At 44.2% G+C, this 20,853-nt stretch overlaps 1 protein-coding gene across 3 annotated transcripts in view; it reads right to left on the minus strand.

Moving 5' to 3' along the window:
• MTERF2 (mitochondrial transcription termination factor 2) overlaps window positions 1-20,853 on the minus strand; it is a 145,489-nt gene that overhangs the window by 61,113 nt on the left and 63,523 nt on the right. For 2 of the 3 annotated variants that reach the window (XM_069628269.1, XM_069628270.1), the window contains exons 2-3: window positions 5,505-5,628; window positions 5,330-5,413 (exon numbers count right to left, since the gene is read on the minus strand). The exons of the other annotated variant lie outside the window; for it this stretch is intronic. The gene's annotated coding sequence lies outside the window, so the exon portion shown is untranslated. The remainder of the gene's footprint in view (window positions 1-5,329; window positions 5,414-5,504; window positions 5,629-20,853) is intronic. 3 annotated transcript variants of the gene reach the window in all.

A 20,853-nucleotide genomic window follows, 5' to 3' on the forward strand; every position in this document is an offset into this window, starting at 1 on the left:
GCATATCACCTCCCCTAAGGTAACCCACTGAGTCCTTATACATAACTACTTAAACTAAAAAACAATTTTCCATTCCACCCCAAGAGTGTCCAGAGGGCCAACCCCGAAACCCTCACTAAACACACAGACCCACACACGCTATGTTATAGGGGTATTTATCAAACACAACCTACTGTAATTTGGCTTCTTGGTGCTAATAAATACATACGAGACACCACTGTAGGAAAATTAAGTCCAAAATGTAGACTACATTGAAATGTGTGTTTAGCTTTCTTGCAGTAAGAAAGATGATTAGCTGTGGATTTTAAATGAACACATGTAGAAAGCACTGTTTCCACTTTATTTTCAGTTTCCAGGTGCCAATAGTAGGCCTTGCACATTTTTGAAAATCACTCTAGACCTGCCGGTCAAGTTCCTAAGTATACACACTTGACATGTAGATTCCTTTTAGGCGCCACCATACAAACTGTACGGTCAGTGCCAAACCAGCTGCTATTTTAAACCCACCATTTTTCTTTAACGTTTCTTTACATTTTACGTTCTCTTTCTCTGAAGCATCGTGCTTTATTAGCATCTTGGAGGCAATGTCACAGAGTCCTTAAGCCAAACAGAGGGATCAGTCAGAATGTGGCGCTTTCCTCATAATACAGGCCCACAATCTTAGCTCTTTGATGGGCTGGATGCACTTCCTGGAGCAGTACAAGATGTGTCCGCCCCCCGCAACCCATCATGGCCCAATAACCTCTACCCTATTTAATTTCCCCACACTTAACTTACTCCCAGGAATTACCTCAAGCCCACTCATTGCCTAGAAAATGGCTCCCTCTTGCTTCAGACAACAGCACTGCCTCCAGATGGAGCTATAATCAGAGGCATAGAGAGGGTAGGGCCCGAGCGGGCTAGGCCCACCCAAAATCTGTAAATGCCCACTCATCAGCGCTTTGTGGGCATTTACAGATGTTAATGTTACTGCGGTGGGCTCAACTAGATTAGTTGCTGGCCCCACTTGTTAGACAATCCTGGCTACGCCTCTGGCTATAATAATGGAGAAGGGACTAGGGATAGATCCGCTCTTGCTTTCCTTGAAGGCCATCCTTTTGCTGTTGTTTTTTTAACTTGAGAAACGGATGCTGCGATGTTTCTCAATGTAGCAAAACCACACATATTGGTAACCCAGACAGCACGCTAGGTGCGATTCTAATAGCTGTAACACCCTTTCAATTAGGGATTCTCAGGTGGAATGGCTGTGATACTGCATTAAAAACCATCGCTTAGCCTTTACTCTAATGTAGATCGGTCTGGGGGGTGGGTTAAAGTTACAGTTGCGGGAGCCTTACAGAAATGGAAATTAGAACTAAAAAGAAATGTGTTTCATTGTGTCAGAGCCCTCTGAGTCCCATATGACTTGGACTTCCTTGTGATGGTTACAATGGATATTGTCATTTCAGTTATTCAGATTTCTGTACAACCACACTGTACAGGGCCTCATTACAAGCTTGCCGGCAAACTACAAGTTCTGCAGGCGGGTGCCTTTCAGCCCGCCAAGTCTGACCTGGCGGGCGGAACGGCACCCACTCGCAGAACTCGACGGATGCACCGGCACCATTCATGAATGATGCCGGTGCATCCGACCTCCCCATTCCCATTGAGTCCAATGGGACTCAAATGGAAATGGGGAGCAATATTTTCCGGTGCCCCCGAATGGGCAATTACCGTGTCTGTTGGGGCTGTAATGCCCTGGTAATTGCCCATTCCCGGGGCGCTGGAAAATTCATGACTCTGGCGGCAGCCGTGCCAGTATTTACCAGCACGTCTACCGCCAGGATCGTAATGATGTATCTTAGAACAGCTTGTATTGAGTACAGAACTATGCATGGTTTACACTGTAAGAAAAACTCAACAAAATCTCAGAGATTAAAAAAAAACCTTGCTTTGATTTGGCCTCTCCTTGGTTTCCGAGGACTTTTTCTCCCAGGAATGACTTCCTTATCGCCGAATTGCATTCCTATTTATTTTTTTATTTTTTTTATTTGATATGGTTGAATTTAATCAACCTTTCAAAATGAAATAATTACAAAGCATATAACAGAAGAATCAAAAATTTGGAAACATCATTAAATAACACTAAACATTAAAGCATAAATGACAAACAATTGTTTACGACAAACTACAAGCAGTTACAACATAAACAAGAGAGATAAAAAAAAAACAACCATTTCTAAAGGCATTAAAAAAACAAAAAAACAAAAAACGAGAGGAACTCATTCTCTATCATTTCATATGATTGATTGATGGGGATGGAAATATGATTTACGATAAGTGCAAATTACAATACATGCCAAGTATATCAAATTGATGGAAACTCTAGATTGTCTATGTGCACATTTAGATTTGATAGTTTAAACATACGCAAGGAGATTAATCAAGGTTATCCCCCTCCAAGTTAAGACTAGTTAAAAAGTTTACGGCTGCAATTTGAACTTTTAGATTATTACAACCTAGTAAGGCTGCCCAGCATTCACATTGCGAAATGTTTCCCAAATATTGGCAATGTCTGGTGAACGCTGTTAGTCTCTGTGGTAACAACATTCTACACTCTGTCAACAGGTGTGCGAGTCTCACCCTTGGTTTTATCTTTACAGAAACGGCATACATTTTGGTCAGGTTTAACTGCTCCTCGTCTTGCTTTGATATCGCGTGTTGGCCTATTTCGTATGGATTATTATTTCTTTGACGTCTATTTTGAGATGCTTCATTCATTTTAGTTTCCCTATTTTGCTGGTAGGGTTCTTTCCTTTATTTTTTTCTTATATCACTATGCTTTATGTATTTTAGGAAGCTCCAATGTTAACAGTTTTCCGATGGGACATGCAACCACGCTATAATCTCAAAAGCGTTGTGCCTTTAACATGGTTTCTTTTTTTTCTTTGCGACTCAGCACATCACCTTCTCAGGATACATCGAATGTTAGCATCAGTAATACATTTGTCATATATAGGCAATACAAAAAATAAAAAAGCTCTGCTTAGTGATAAAAATGCAAAACTATGGCCCTCATTACAAGTCAGGCGTTAAGGGTTTAACGGCGCCGTCAGCGCCGTTAACCCTTAACGTCTGATTCACACTTTAACACCTGCTTTTTGCAGGCGTTAAAGTCCAAGGCGCTAAGCGACCTTGGTGCTAATTAAGGCACCGTAATTTACGGTGCCGTAATTAGCGCCTTCCCCATCCCTTTTATGCCCTATGGGGCAAAAATGGGAATGGGGAAGGACAAATGGTGAATGGGGAATTACCGCCCCACTCACCTTGGAATGTGGCGGTAATTCCGCCATCCAGCATGGCGGAATCCGGCATGGACCATGGTGCTAATAACACCATGGTCCACCGCCTGACTTGTAATGAGGGCCTATGACTCACAGTACAAGCATGTAATTCACATCACCCCCGTATGGCAAGCTTTCAACGAACTGCTTTAGAATTTGAAATATTCTTTGAGGTATCTGTTTAAATTGAAAATAAAAAAAAAACAGTTGCCTGCTTTGCATATTTACTCTTCCCGTTTCAGCTTTGCTGTGTTGAAATTATCCATCATCTTGTTTTGAGGTAATATGATGAAAAAAGACATAACATGGGCGACGGAACATTCTAAGAATGCTTCAGTCGCACTAATGAATAAAGAACGCGCGCACGCAGCACTTCTGTTAAAGAATATGATTTAAGGCGAGCATTTGTGTACTAAAGAGAATAAAGAGCAACTGGCCTGCCTGCCTAAGCACTTATTAAAACAATCAATAATCCCGAGTAGCAGGAGGACTTTTTACAGCAGTCGGCACCACTACTTTTTACCAGCCATAATTCCAGACGGGAACATAAAAAAAGTTATTCAACGAAAAAGCATAAATGTAATGCCAAGTGTAATCGGTTCAGTTAAGTGGCGGGCTCAGTATTTACAAGTTAGCAGGTCACAATAAAATTGTGCAGCATTGTTTACTGCGCACTGGGAATAGGAAACCCGAATCCAACGTCGTCGTAATCCTGGAGTTTTCATTTTAATATGTGATTTTGAAGGAGAACATTAAGGGCATGACGACGCATGTTGAACTTTGCATTCTAGTCCGCCATGCGTAAAAAGCTGTGCAGGCTTGGGTGGTTAAAGGTGGTTGCTGCAGCAGCTTTAATTTAGAGACCTCACGGGCCTCATTCTAAGTCAGCCGGTCTGGTAAAAAAGGGCTGGTATTCATGGATACCGGCACATTACCGGACCAGCCTGTTACACTGGGCAGCGCGCTGCCCCTTTGAGGGGACAGAGCTCCCACAGTCTGGACCACGTGGGGAGGCACACGTAGAAAGAGGGAGGAGGGGGCTGAGGGAAGAGACACCAGTTCAGCGTAGGAAGTAAAGGCGAGAGGTTGCACTAAATAAAGTGCTCATTATAAACCTATTCATGTGTCCTCTACCTTTGTGGCTCCATGCCTGGTATGTCAAAAGAATATGGGTCGAACCCTCTTTTTTGTTAATGGGGGCCTGACTCATGAGGAACCACAGAAATACCATACAACTATAATTGAGCTCAGGCATAGCTCCCAACTCACACGCTTTTGGCGGGTGTCACCCGCCTTGTAAACAGCGGACTCACCCGCCAAACCTCATGCACGCCCATTCATTTCAATGGGCCTCTCACCCGCCAAAAGTAAAATCGGGTGTTTTCACCCGCTTTTGCCACATAAATGGTTGAGAGCTATGGCTCAGGCTACCCCGCCCTTCCACACAAACGTGGCTAGATACAAAGCTACAACCGAAACGGTGTGAAGGATTCACCCGTGCAAATGATCAGTGACCAACTTGAATAGTTACAAACAAAATGTGTTAACAGCTGGTATCAAAAATACACAAATTCCAGAAATAAACATGTATCAAACATGACATTCAATACAATAACACAACCACTACTCTGAGTGGTCATCTTGCGAGACCTATCATACTAATATGTACAGCATAGCAAAAATACCCTCTGTAAGTGTGGTTAGTAGTGTAAAGAAATTGCACTATACTGGTCGACACATTAGTGTTTCCAGCTCGAAAGTGAACTTTCTCTTGCTTCAGTTCACATTATAGTCTTCCCCTCCGAGCTTTCTTCAGGGCACACAGCCCAAGGCAATGTAAAACACTTCCATTCTCCAATAATGGAGAGATCTTTAAAACAAGCACTACAGAAAAAAGGGGGAATTGTGTGAGAATGTGTAGTACAGTTGATGTATAAAAAAGTAAAAGACTGATCAAACAGGGTAATATTCAAAGTACTCGCTGTGTGTTGTAGCTGACCACCCACCTTGGATTTCTTCTTTGTGTCTTGGCCCACTTATTATTGCTCAATCGATATTCAGTGCTTGGTTTATTTATTCTCTTGTTGAAACTACGTAGAGAAAAGAAAGAGAGACCTGTTATTTCAAAAGACCCATCTTCACTCCTGTATTGCTCAAGAGCCAACTGCACAGGCAAAATACCTGTTTGTGATGTTCCACTATTTCATCACAACCGGGTGATCCAGTCTGTTCCTCTGCTGGAGACACTTCTGAATTTGAGATCGTTAGTTCACTTCAAAGTGCAAAGAGTTTTTCCGTGATTTATCTGAAAAAAGGGGAGAGATATCCCTTTAATGAAAACCCATAATGCTCTTTTTTGCACTTAATTCATAAGTATTCAACTTGTCTTTCGCACTTGAGTTTCACTTAGACTCATTCTCATATGGAAAAGGGGGATACCATGTCTCACCTGAAGACATCCTCTCCCCACTCTCCAAGGTACCTCCACCCAGGTGGTCCTCCTTTGTATATCCACCCTCAGGGTCAGGATTCAAAAGCAATGGCCTTTCTCTGGCCACCTAAAAGGAAGATCCAAGGGGAGCAGTTGGGAGGGTGCACTGAGGTTCCTCACACTTTCTATTCATTTTTACTGTGTTTGGTAGTCAGAAGTGCATTCAATCCATTGCACTTCATTCGATTTGCAATAATGTTAATTCCGGGATTCAACAGTACTTTAACTTACCTTGCCTTTCACTCGGCAGCAGTAAAGGACTTTACTACACGTTACTGAAGTGCCCCTGTCAGAGTGTATATTGCTTCTGTACTCACTTGTCGCATACAGCAGTGTTTTTCCTTCTGGCATCCTTCGCAACAGGCTTCTCACGGCTTCTGCTGCTTCACGGCTTCTCTGAACTCCGCCTTTCTCTCGCTGTCTGCACGCACATAGTGCCTGCTTTCCTGACTGCTCTCAGCGGCGGCTGCTGTCATGGGGAGCTCCACTGCTTCTCCCCTCCAGACCTGCTTCTGCAGATGGCAGGACCTCTGGACCCTCATACAGCCCACCACGGCGACAGCATCCCCTTCTCCTGTGCAGCACTGCTCCAGCCTCCAGGGTCTCCAGCTTCTTCTCCTACAGCCCGTTCCTCTTCCTCCTGTATGGTGGGCATTTTTATATAGTTCAGGTGTGTTTAGTGACCTCAGGTGTGGGTTGTTTAGGTCTCTTGCCTGACTTTGTATGACTCCATTATGCAGACATGCCCGATTGTTTCTCTGGTATGCCTTCATAGTCTTCTTCCTCGTATCAGTCTCAGAAATTGTCCGATTCAATAAACAAAGCCTTTTCATCCCTGTTTTGTCTCTGATGTATGTGTGTGTCTATGGAATGAGGATGTGTCCTCCTAGTTGGTCTCTTCCTCGTCCCAGTAGTACTAAAATGTTTTGTCTGGGGAACAGATTGAAAGGAGGAGAAGGGAAGGGGTTGACATTTTCCCACAATAGCTTTAGGGGTAGAGGTTTCAGTGTGAAAGAGAAAGGAGGGTGTGGCTCACCTAATGATGTCCTTTCACTATTCCCCAAGTTCTCTCCACCCAGGTGATCCTCCCTCGCATATCCACCCTCAGGGTCGGGATCTAAAAGCTATGGGCTTTCCCTGTCCACCTCAGAGGTGGATTGTGCAGAAAAAGAGGTGAGGACACCCTCAGGTACAAAAGAGAGTGTTTTCCTATTAGGAAAGCTTCGTCCCCTGCACACTATCTAAAAGGCCAAAGCCTAATGGTGATTAGAGAATCGTTAAAGATGGAAAGTCTTTTAAAGGCATTTCAGATATATATTCAAAATTTCACTAAATAATTACATTTTGACAACTTGAAGGATAAATTCATAAGCAAGACGATTTATTATTCATACAAGATGGTAGGCCCAACGCGTTTCGAGTAGCAAACAACTCTTCATCAGGGGCATTTTTTCTTTAAGAATAACATTTCTATAAAGAAAACAAACATTTTAAATTTAAACAATATAATATTTTTAGTCAATAAGCAATTTCGAAAGCAACAATTTCAAAACAACTTCAATTCAAGGACATCTCTCTTTTGTCCTCTATCTCCAGCCTAGGTACCAAGGCTGAGCACCTCTCCCCCGCACCTTTACTTTGTTTAATATCTCTAGATATATATATAAAAATATACAACCTATATGTAATGAGATCGTCCAAATCAAGGTGTGCACAGTGTGTTGTCCACGTTTCTGACACCCTCAGGTACCTCACATTTCTGACTATGTCTAGTGGTCTGTATTGGCTTTTCGGCACTCATCCTTGCTCCCTAGAGTCACTGCATACCTTCTGTCTCTGCGAGGTGTTGCCCCGTGCAGGCATCCACATAGGCCAGCGTTGTTTCTCCCTTCCAGCTTCCTCTAGGTTTTCCGCGTATGGTGGTGCTGGTGATCCCTTCCCATTGTCCTCCTGTGGGGCTTTGGCGTCGGGTCGGTGTTGTGCCAGCTGGGGATTCTCATGGGCCACACTTCTGTGGCCCTTGATCTGATTGGATTGTCGAGCATTTCACAGGCCTGGCTATGGGTATATCCATCATGCCATGAGTGTGCTAGGTCCTCTTTCCAGACCTCCCAGGATGAGATCTCCCCTCCTCTGCAGCTCTGCAGGATTCTTTTCTCCGCTGAGTCCATTGTTGATTGGGTCTTTATCCACCATGCAATGGTGGTGTGGGCTTATCTCCCATTCTCCATTCCAAGTTGAGTGTGGTGCCTGAAAAGGGTTAGGAACCATACTAGACATTTGTGTAATAAGTTGTAAGTTATTATACAAGTTAACTCCCATATAACCAACAAAACTATTTGTTTCCTGATCCAAAGGAGATTAACACGTCCCTGTTTAGTGATTGTGTGTCCTCTTGTGGGTGGAGTGTTTCCAATGGGATCCTGCGTCCCCTACCCTCTAGGGGGTGTTAAGCTTAGCAGTCTCACATCCCTAGTCGCAAAGAGAGAGGGGACGAATTGCCTTAATTCACCACACCAACTAATTATTATATTTCAAGCAGAAAAGCACGTTTACCTGAGTGAGATGGACGTTGTCCCTTCTGGTATCCACATTGACTGGACTGCAACTTTCACGTGGAAAGATGGATGAAGAACTAACGCCTCACTGGTCCCAGAACATCAACACTGGTACTAGTTAGGGGCAGGCTCCCGGCACCACGGGCCGACAACACCCGCTTTACGTGGTACGGAGACAGTGCCAGCACTGAGGGAAGTGTCAAGGATGATACACAGCGAAAACGGCCAACAAGGATCCAAGGCAGACTCCAGGCCGTAGAACAGACCCCAACAGGCAGGACACATGAAAGGAACTACAAAGGAAGGGACAAGACAAAGAAAAGAGGGAGAAGGCAGGCAACGAAGACCAGAAACTGGCAGAGCAAGAAAAGCCTCCTGCTTTAGCGTTGAGATGCAACTGGGAATCCGGTCGGCAAAGTAAAAATATCTGTATCGGTGGAAACTGTGATTTACTTCCTGTGTTCCCCATTGCCATGGGGAGCTTTAAAGCTGCCTGGACCACGCATGTGCGAAACGCTGCTAGCGGACCGATGCATTGACGTTGGCCGTGTCTCGCTGCACCTTGTTGTGTTCCTGCCTGCTGCCGCTGTTGTTGTTCGCTATGGGATAACTGGTTATCCCCAGGAGTCACTGCCGGTCCACTGCCGCTGGCATCATGTCGCTGCAGGTGCAAGTGCCCCCTCGGGTACAGGCGGCAACATGAGGTAAGGTGCAGGGGGTGCCGGGATGTGTGGCCACAGCTCGGTGCGTGACTCTGTGACCTCCTGCCGGTCAGAGTTGATGACTAGGCTTCCACAGGCAGGCAGAATAGAATTGATGAATGAGTCTGTGAACATGTACATAAGAGACCGGTTCCTAGGAGTGATCACAGGGGGTGTAGCCCTTCCAATCCACCAAGTAGTACAGACATCTCCATTTAAATTTGGAATCGCAAATGGCCTGTACTTCATACTCTGACTGGCCGTCCACATGAACTGGTCTGGGTTTCTGAGGTGATCTGCCATAGGATCCGTTGGTGCCTTCAACAACGAGATGTGGAATTCCGGATGTATCCTCCAGGTAACTGGCAACTGTAGATGGGATGACACTGATAAGAGACGATGACTGATGCTGAAAAGGTTCCCTGAAACGGGGTGCAAGTTACGTAGGTGTAGATCTCCAGTGGAAAGCGGCTTGTAGATCCAGTTCCGGATGTTGTTTCTTTTCAGCCTGTATCTACTGGCTTTTCCTGGAGTTATCCAACACCTATTGGAAAACACAGTGTTCCTCCTGTACACATTGTATAAGGTCATCAGCTGATGGTATGGGACTGGTGATGGGTGGCGTCATTGAAAAACATCTTGGAGTGATAACGGTAAACACAGTAGAAAGGGCTCCGGTCCTAACGATGAATGTAGGGAATTGTTGGATGCAACCTGAGCCATGATTAAATACTAAGTCCAGTTGTTTTGAAGGGCGTTGGAGAATCACCTTAAGGTATTGCTCAAGAGTTTAGTTGGTCCTCTCGGTCTGTCCATTGCTCTAAGGATGATATCCGGAGTCAAGAGCTCTCTTGATATGGAGGTGGGAGCAGATGCTCGTCCAGAAACAGGATATGAATTCAGTGCCCCTATTGGTTATTATCTTTTTTGATAGTCTGTTGTACAGGTAGATGTCCCAAAAAAAAACACAAAGCCATTTGAACAGGCTTAGATAAATTAGGGTATGGGATTAAGTGGGTTAGCTTGCTGAAACAGTTGATGACCACCTGAACGCATGTCATCGCTGGAGACCTAGGACGGTCGACCACAAAGTCTGTGGCTATACTATGCCATGGGTAGGGTGGTATCTGAATGGATTGTAGTGTTAAACGGAAATCATATTATGCCTCCTTTTGATTTATATTGGCCTAAGCCTAGTCACTCTGCAAAGAAAACCGCGTTGCAAAGTTCCAATTCTGGATCGACTTCGCCGCCATTTTAGAATCATCCGCCATTTTGATTTCTGTTCGAACATTCTCTGTTCTAAAATGGTGGACTGTGTTTCTAACTTGCAACCAAGCCTCCCGACCTTTGAGTTCTGTTAATGGTTAGACTGTCCAAGGGCCAACTGTTTAGACTAGGTAATGAGACCTTGAACTATGTATGAATTGTTGTCCTAGCATTGTCTATGCTAACAAGCCCCATCCATGAATACACATCGACGACAATGAAGTGCAACGCCAAGCGTGGACACAGGCTGAACTACATTGTGAAGGGATATAGACTAAGGCTTACCGCGGGATCCAAGAATATACATCACCATTGTAACTTGATGGAAATGCAAACTCATGTAATCCTTCTGCATATTATTGTATAAGCTGTGGCACGAACTCTAGACCGCAGATTTTTAACATGTAGAGGGGCTGGACAATATTGCTGAAATTGTATAAAAACACAAATGTTTAGATGTCCAGTACTCTCGCTCCTCTCTTTGACGGGCTGGTACTCATTGTGGGGTGTTGAGAGCCAGATAGCTATCTGTATCTATGTTTCTTTGTAAACTGCGCAGAATAAAAGATCTATGAATCTTTATAGCCCGTGTTTGGTGTATTTCCTTTTGTGGTACTCGGCCTCGATATTTCCTTGTTTTTACAGATGGCGCGAATAGGGACCCTCAAGATTGATGCCATCTCGCTGAAGTGTTGACGCGGCTATCGGACCGGGTTCGGACAGTGAGAAAGGGGGCCCCTTCTTGGATGAGACGTGACACCTCAACAGTACTGCACGACCCGATCCCTGGACGGTGAGCACGCGGTCCGAGACGGCATCTTGACGAGGGTCCATATATCGAGGTGGGCAGTTTTGCCGAATTCACCAACCACGAGGGTCCTTTGTTGTTCTTAGTAATCCGATCGGACCTCCCTTAGTCCTTTGATCAGGTGAGTCGTGCCCCGATTCCTAAGTATCCTGATATTTGATTTGGCGCATTGTCTTTGCGAGTACAATTACTGACCATCAGTAATCTGATATGCCTGAGAAATTGTCTGCCTGTTTCAGGGCATTATTCTGCAGAGACAGACAATCTTTGGAATTTGGCCGTCCGGCACCACAGGAGGGGTCACCGTCATGTACTATGTACTGTAAGTACGGCATTGGTAGTATAGTGTTTAATGATATTTGGCACAGACAAACTAAACATGCTTCCGAACTTCAGTGGCCAATCAATGGTAGCTTTGAGATTTCTTGCATAGAATATTTAGAATCTATATTGTTAAAGAAAAAAGCTAGACCTGCAGCATTTCATATATTACAAAATTGGAAAAAAGAAGCTATGCAGCAGCTTAAAAGTAGAGAGAAACATGCGCGCCGACATATGTCGAACGCCGAGAAAGCGTTATTATATGATCAACAAAAACAGTCAGAGTCTGCTAGAAACATGGATAGGGCTTTTCAACTTGGCATCCAGAAAATATACCCATCTAAGGATTTTCATGCATCAGATAAACTGATTGACAAACTTTTAAATGAACGAAGGCCTGGTGCTACTGCGCCACCTCCTTATGTACCTATTCCTGTTGCTTTACTCTTCCTGCTGTTGTTCCTCCTCCCGTAATAATTCCTGCACCTCTTATTACTCCTCCGCCACCAGCTATTGCTCCTCTTCCTATAGTTGCTCCTCCACCAGTAGCTCCACCTTTGCCTGTTGTCGTGGGTCCGGTAGATTTGTCTTTTGCGCCAGTGTTAGCACCTTCGTTACCTATTGTACAAGATGTGTCTACTCTTTCCCTTCCAAGTGGTTCTGTTGCACTTGTAGTTGATAAAGGAGCGGAATCGAAGATTGTAACACGCAATACAGTGTCTAAAGAAAGAAAGTGAGATCTGAATGCATGGGCTAGACAGTGCATGGAGAAAGGTGAACAATCTGATGTTTTTGCTACACTCTCTAATCTAGAAGGTTTTCCTGAGAAAGCTGTTTTTATTGAAGGACTGGGAATTCATTTATCTGTAATGTGGAACAGATTGAATGATATAGATATCCCACAAGGGTTGAGGGATCTGAATGTTTTAGCATATTCAAGAGATACTGCGGAGAAAGTATGTGAGCACGTCGAGAGGGTTTTTGAGTATAGAAGGGAGTTGGAAAGGTTACGGAATGATGAAATAGATGGTGATAGTTTGGGCGCTATGTTTGTACAGAAACGGTTCCTTCTTCTTTGTAAATCGATGAGTGAAGAAACGTGAATTTGCACAAGAGATGCACTTAGATGGATTTCAGACATGTCGATATCTCCCATAGAAGTATATAACACGTATAGTCAGTATACGCCAGAAATGCAGAGGAAAGTGATACAGGTTATTGTAGAATACCTGCAGGATGAATGTATAAAAAGAAAGATATGTTGTCCTGCAGAATTATTGAATATTTACAAGAGAGCTTTTTCGTTTGACACTCCTTTAGCTGCTTTAGCGCTCGATTTGGCTCTGTTGCTCAGTAAGCGTTCGGAGTTGACTACTTCTCAGTTGCCTATGAGAGAGGTTCCTCCGACATTTGTCCCTAAAGTTGAGGTTCCGGCTAATGCCGCAACGGGTGTAGCTGCCTATGACATTGATGCACATTATGTATCACAGTTTGTTCACATCCCGTTCTCAAGACAGGAGGTGAATACCATTAGACAATCTATCCAAGATATTAGGAAGAATCCAACAGGGTTTTATAAAGAAATGGAATCCGTCTTGCAGTCGTCAGTATTCTCTCTGCGTGATATAGACTTTTTATTTCCTGTGCTCCTACCTGCTGATTTGTGGAAACAGATCAGGACAGTAGACAATGTACCAGGGTTAGGGGACACATGGGATAATTTGGCTAGGCAAGATAGAGAAAGGAAAGCTGGTGAGAGACCAGCACAGATGATACTGACTTTGCCTGATAGAATAGTGATAAAACTGAAAGCTTTAATTCCTGAGAGAAGGATTGTCTGGGACAAACTTACTGCTTGTATCCAAGGAAAATCTGAGGGTGCTACCTTATTCTTTAATCGGTTTGAACAAGTATTTTCAGATTTTAGTGGACAAGTTTTAGGCACAGAGTCTGGAAAACGATTATTTGTAGACAAGTTTGTGCGTGGATTGTTACCTGACATCCAGTTGCAAATGATGACTTCTGAGAGCGCTTGGCAAGCTAAGTCTCAGTCTGAAGTGTTGCATATGGCTCAGTATTATGAAAACCGAGTCAACAATGAGAAGGAAAGGATTGAAAAGAAAAAGGGAGACTTGAAAAGTAAGGTGTTGTTGCAACAGATTGTTAGAGATCCTAGAGGGGGTAGTACACAGTTTCGGGGACAGTATGTTCTACAAGGTAATGTGCCGTTGGGTCCTGTACACGCGAAACAATGTGCTTATTGCAGACAAGAGGGTCATTGGCCAGCACAATGCCCGATCCTCCAGCAGAGGTCTAATAACACATTTGGTATCATGGGTAGACGATTCAGAGGACGCCCTGCGGCAAGGGGTCCTGGTAGAAGCCAGTTTTCTCAGAATTCTCAGTCTTTTTCACAAGACAATCAGCCACCAAGTATGGATAATAGAAACATTTTTGATCATCCTTCTACTGCTTATCTCTCTGAAGACCTTCCCTTTGACGATATATTGTTTCGCTAGGATTGCCCGAAGCAGGGTTTGGAACCAACGCCTAGTCCCTATGTCAAAATGATAGTGGGAAATAAGAAACATCTATTTTTGATAGATACAGGAGCACATAAGTGTTCCATTGACCATTCATGGGTTCCAGACATTCCACTGTCAGGGCAAACTAATGTTTCTGTAGGGTTTTCTGGTACGCCAGTGATTAGTCCGGTTTCTTTGCTGGCACTCGGTCCATTCACTGATCACTGTCCATTTCTTTTGACATCGAACTGTGGTGAGAAGTTGTTGGGGTTGAATCTGTTGAAGGAATTAAATTCATTGTTCTTCGGATGGAGTGCGTTTGACGATTTCACCACAGCAATTTTATGCCTCACAGTTTCGACTAGACCTTCGCCGCCGGAATTTAGTGACGTTCCGGAATGTTTATGGGCGACTGAGGACAATGATGTCAGTGTTTTACAGATTGAGCCTGTTAAAATCATTTTGAAACCAGGAGTAAAGCTGCCACGTATTCCACAGTATAAGATTTCGTTTGATGGTGAGCAAGCTTTGAAGTGTATAGTTTCCGATTTTGTACACCGTGGGTAATTGAAGAAATTGCAGGTAGTTTGTGCAATAGTCCGATTTTACCGGTGTATAAGAAAGGAGATAATGAAATTCCTTTTCGTTTTATTATTGATTTACGCACTATCAACAAGATTGTCGCTCCACAATTTCCTATTGTACCTGATGTAACGACGATATTAACGATGATCCCAGCTTCTGCTACTCATTTTAGTGTCGTAGATCTTAAGAATGCCTTCTTTAGCATTCCTATACACAAGGATAACATATACTTGTTCGCGTTTACCCTAAGGGTACGCTCGTTTAGATTCACCCGTGCGCAACAGGGGTACACGGAAAGTCCGAGCATTTATAGTAGGGCTTTGAAAGAACAGCTTGATACACTTGAGTTGCCTGCTACTTGTACATTGCTTCAATATGTCGACAACCTTCTTTTAGCTGCAGACTCAGGAAGGGCTTGCAAGGAGGGCACTGTGTTGTTGCTTATTCACCTAGCAAAGCATGGACATAAAGCTTCACTGAAAAAGTTTTAATATATTGTCGAAAGGAGGATGCCTATTTAGGCTATCTCCTGTCAAAGGAGGGAGGGAGATTGATGCCTGAACGGATTAAAATCATTTCTTGCATGTCTCTTCCAAATACACAGAAGGAAGTCAGAGCCTTGATAGGAATGGCTTCTTACTGTAGGCAGTGGATCCCGAACTTCTAACTAGTGATCAAACCATTGTTAGCTCTGACAAAGAATGGCATTTCTTTGCCATTGCCATGGAACTTGGAACACCAGAAAGCTTTTGATTTGCTCAAGACCGCGTGCAGCACCGGTTTTGGGCACACCAAATTACGAAGAGGCCCTTGAGTTGTATGTGCATGAGCGTGATGGATGTGCTTTGGCTGTGTTAACGCAGGAACATGGGCTGTGCAGTTACTTTTCATCCACCCTCGATCCTGTTGCATGCGCTTTGCCGAGATGTCTGAGAGCTGTCGCTGCTGCGTCTAAAAAACAGAGCAAGGGTATGGTCCTAGGCTATGCTTTAACCTTGTTGGTACCTCACTCTGTAGACGTTCTATTAAATAGAACACAAACACAACATCTCACTTCCGCACGATTAACGAGATATGAATTGATCTTGTTTGCACCGCATATCAAAATTAAGAGATGTTGTGTATTGAATCCAGCTGAATTATTACCTCTTCCGCAAGACATTGCTTGCAGTGATGAAATGTCACATGACTGCCTTTATGCCACAGAACAAGAAACTAAAGGCAGGATTGATTTGAAAGATACACCTTTGAACGATCCACAATGGGAGCTGTTTTGCGATGGCTCCTGTTTCAAATTTCCGGATGGTACATCCACTGCTGCTTATGCCATCACTACACTAAGCACGATTGTGGAAACCAAAAGAATTTCGCATAACTCCACGCAGGCCTCAGAGATTATTGCATTGACTCGAGCTTGTGAACTTTCTGAAGGGCTTAGAGTAAACATATATACTGATAGCCAGTATGCTTTTGGGGTAGTTCACAACTTCGGTAGACTTTGGGCAGAACGAGGTTTCTTGACCTCACATGGAACGGAAATTCAAAATGGCACCTTGATAGTTCAGCTACTCTCAGCCCTTGAACGTCCCACTCAGTTAGCAATTATGAAGTGCGTGGCACATCAGAAAATCATAAATGATGTAGGAAAAGGGAGCGCTTTCGCTGACCAGATAGCTAAACAGACTGCTACTGATCTCTATTCAGATATGAACACTACAAGGGAAGCCACAAATGTCTGTACTATAGATGAAGAAATTGATTCTATAAAAAATATCCAAGCAGATGCCACTCTAGAGGAAACTAAGCAAAGGGGTGAGGGCTTGGCGAGGTTGGATGATGATGGGTGTTGGGTGGATAACCTGGAGGGAAAATGGATGCTGACAGACGCGTACATCACTATGATGGTTTCAATGGCTCATGGTCCCACTCACATATACGCTAGGAAAATTTGCAAAATGTTAGAAACTGTCTGGGTAAATGTTAACATCCTGAAAACTGCTGAGCGTTTTGTCCAGAGTTGCATGGTCTGTCTACAGCACAATATGGGGAAGGGTACATCGACACCAAGGGGTAGTTTTAGTCCACCTTCTGTCCCTTTCGAGGTGATTCACTTTGACTTTATTGAAATGGAGCGTTGTAATAATCTGAAGCATGTCCTGGTTGTTATTTGTGCTTTTAGTAAATGGGTTGAAGCCTTTCCTGTAAAAGATGCCACAGAAATGACAACGGCAAAAACCATGCTTAAGGAATATTTTCTTAGGTTTGGTTTGCCGAGGGTCATCTGGTCGGACAATGGTCCTCATTTTATCGCTGCTTTATTTCTACATATATGTGCGCGATTACAGATCGATAAACGGTTCCATTCGGCCAGACATGCTCAGAGTGCTGGATTGGTAGAGCGGCACAATGGAATTTTAAAGAACAAGCTCGCTAAAACGTGTGCCGGCACCACTTTGAAATGGCCGGACGCCTTACCGATAGTGTTATTCTCGATGCGAACGACCCCACAGACTAGGACTGGGCTCTCCCTGTACGAGGTGGTAATGGGTAGGCCAGCTAACATTTGGAATATTCCTAAACCTAGGGCTTTGAGGGATATAGAGCACGTACTTCTTTCTGAATATTATGAACGGTTAACTCAAAATTTGTATTTGATTCATCGACAGGTGCGAGAAGCCCTTCCAGCCAAATACGAGGGGCCAGGTCACAGCATCCGACCTGGTGACTGGGTGCTGACCAAAGCATTTGAGAGAGCATCCTGTCTCGCACGGAGGTTGGGAGGGCCCTTTCAGGTCCGCCTGGCCACACAGACTGCCGTACGAGTAGCTGGAAAGAAACACTGGATCCACGCTTCGCATGTCAAGAGGATACCTTTCCCTTTGCCACACGATGAAGAAGATAAGGAGAAACTTACTTGCTTTGTTCCCAGTGATCTTCCAGCATTGAGCAGCACTGAGAGTGTTTCGGAGACACTCCCTGAGCCCACGGGGCGTGGGGAAACTGCTGTTTCATCTCCACACTCTCCTGCAGATCCTTTTGCACCTTTGTTTGGTTCTGCTGTAAATTCATCACTTCCATCAGGAAGCAGCAACGCACTGTTCGCAGATCACACAGTACCAGGAGTCACAAGGTACAATCTGCGTTCACGGAGCTAGACTTACTGCACGGTTCGGCTGTGCCCACAAGGAAAATAATTACAGAGATTGTTCTTTCCCACTTTCTGCACTGAAGGAAAGTAGGTGGCTGGGGATTGGGAAAGACTAAGAAAACGCGTGATCAGGAGATCACTAGCAAACGGACTACGGAGATTTTCGCAGGAACTTATCGGTGAAGAGCTTCCAGGAACAATGCCTGTTATCGACCCAACTCGTGCGGTACAGACAATCGCGTGTGTGGCCAACAATGACAATGGACGATCAAATACATGGTCTTACAAGACGTATTGTTTTCTTGCAATTGTGTTAACCAGTTTCATAGTATTAGTTGCCTTAGGATTTTGGCATATGGAAGAAGTACGCCCACTTGAAACATTCTTGCCTACTGAGAATGTTCCTACTGTATCTATACCTTTCGTGCATCTGCACACTCTATCTCCTAGAGACTCTCAACATAGACAGAGCTATCATAATAATACATTACTGTTAAAAATGAACGCAACTCATGGCATTTTGAACAGGACTAATTGCTGGATTAGCTCCCATTTACTGCAACATCGGGAAAAAGGGTTGGGCTGGTATAGTCATCCTTTGCCTTTAACAACTGCATGTTATGCCTCTCTAAGGGCACTATTCTTTGGCCGATGGAATGATAGCATCTCAGGGAACTTATTGGACGAATTTGACCGAATTTGAAAGGCGAGTCCTAACGCCTCTTGGATGCTCACTCTTCGCAAATAGGAGCAAGCTTAATGTTGCTTCTATTAGGCCTTCTGATAGACTGTCCAGAACTTTTCAATCTCTGATTTCTTTTAAGATGGCCCCTATAGGCAATAGGGATGCCACACCACCTTCTTAAACTGTTAATCAGAGCCCCAACTCAGTTTCTTCCTGCATACAAAGGAATGGTACTCAGTCAATGGGCGATTTCGAGGGTTGAACCAATGTTGCAAACTTGACCAGTGAGGACAGACCATTTATATGTGGGCGAACCTGTCTACTTTGTTTGCGGTAATGAAGCTTTTCCATGGCTACCTAGGGATTGGCAGGGAACTTGTTATCTAGGAATTCTGCTACCAGGGGTATTTATAGCCAGTACCACTGAAATCTCTAGGGCTCGTCCAAGGCGGGACGAGAATGGCGATACTTCGTCACAAGTTCTGGGCGATGTAGCGAAATCCTTTGTACCTTTTTGGGGGTAGATTATGAATTCCGGGGATATCAGGAGACTAGCAAGAATACTGGAGAAAACCATCAACCGGACCACTGACATACTCTATAACATGGCTCTAGAGCAAAAGGCAATCAGATTAGTGGCGCTACAAAATCGGATGGTATTAGACGTCATCTTGGCTGAGCGTGGTGGAGTATGCAAATTAGTGGGTTCAGCTTGCTGTGTTTTCGTACCAGATTCCTCCCCAACCATCTTTAAGGCAATACAAAATCTGCACGTCCTAAGTTCAGAAGTACATGTTCCAGAGGGAAACTGGGATCTTGGTACTTTATTCTGGGACTTCTTGCGATCTTGGGGATGGAAGCTTCTCTCAGTCTTATTGATAATTCTGGGTATTCTGTTGTTCTGTTGTTGCTGTATACAATGGCTTCCTGCCATATGTTCAATGTTGGGGGGATGTTGTGCACAGACTATGGGAACGTTAGGGCCAAAGGTACACGCACCGGAAAGAATGACCAACGGATTTGTGATGAAGGAAATTTCCGCTGCAGATCTTATGGCGATTGATATATCTGATGAATGTGATTCAGGTTGTATGAACATTGAGATGTGAAGTTACTCGTAAAGTGACTCGTTTTTAGTTTAGCACTTGGCTTAGGCCAAAAGGAGGGTTTGTTAAACGGAAATCATATTATGCCTCCTTTTGATTTATAAAATCGCGTTGCAAAGATCCAATTTTGAATCAACTTCGCCGCCATTTTAGAATCATCCGCCATTTTGATTTCTGTTCGTACATTCTCTGTTCTAAAATGGTGGACTGTGTTTCTAATTTGCAACCAAGCCTCCCGACCTTTGAGTTCTGTTAATGGTTAGACTGTCCAAGGGCCGACTGTTTAGACTAGGTAATGAGACCTTGTACTATGTATGAATTGTTGTCCTAGCATTGTCTATGCTAACAAGCCTCATCCATGAATACACATCGGCGACAATGAAGTGCAAACGCCAAGCGTGGACACAGGCTGAACTACATTGTGAAGGGATATAGACTAAGGCTTACCGCGGGATCCAAGAATATACATCACCATTGTAACTGGATGGAAATGCAAACTCATGTAATCCTTCTGCATATTATTGTATAAGCTGTATGTGAACTAGGCATGAACTCTATGCAAACAAAGGGGGGTCTGGGAAACTCTCTACCAGCACGAACACAGCCCAATGACCTGTTCTTGGGTGAATAACCCCTGGGAGAGGAGAGACTCTTACAAGTCTTTAGCTCACTGTCCTTTTCACAGACAAGAAATTTCCCCACATATCAGCCTTTGTCCTGCCCAGGGGCAGTCCAGCGCCGAAATGCTAGGCAATTCTCATCTGAACAAGAGTACCATCAGTAACCCCATACACGTGTTTCAGCCTTGTTGGGCATCATCAGTGAGGTGAAACTGTTGCCTCTCTAAGAACAGTGAGCAAGGGATCCACGTCCGGATTTCCCTGTTAACTTAGGGTGAAACCCAAAGTTAATGTATGCAAACAAAGGGGGGTCTGGGAATCTCTCTACCAGCACAAACACAGCCCAATTACCTGTTCTTGGGTGAATAACCCCTGGGAGAGACTCTACCAAGTCTTTAGCTCACTGTCCTTTTCACAGAGAAGAAATTTCCCCGCATATCAGCCTTTGTCCTGCCCAGGGGCAGTCCAGCGCCGAAATGCTAGGCAATTCTCATCTGAACAAGAGTACCATCAGTAACCCCATACACGTGTTTCAGCCTTGTTGGGCATCATCAGTGAGGTGAAACTGTTGCCTCTCTAAGAACAGTGAGCAAGGGGTCCACGACTGGATTGCCCTGTTAACTTAGGGTGAAACCCAAAGTTAATGTATGCAAACAAAGGGGGGTCTGGGAATCTCTCTACCAGCACGAACACAGACCAATGACCTGTTCTTG

This window comes from Ambystoma mexicanum, chromosome 12, assembly GCF_040938575.1.
Source record: "Ambystoma mexicanum isolate Mex_15411 chromosome 12, UKY_AmexF1_1, whole genome shotgun sequence".
Taxonomy (NCBI): Eukaryota; Metazoa; Chordata; class Amphibia; order Caudata; family Ambystomatidae; genus Ambystoma; species Ambystoma mexicanum.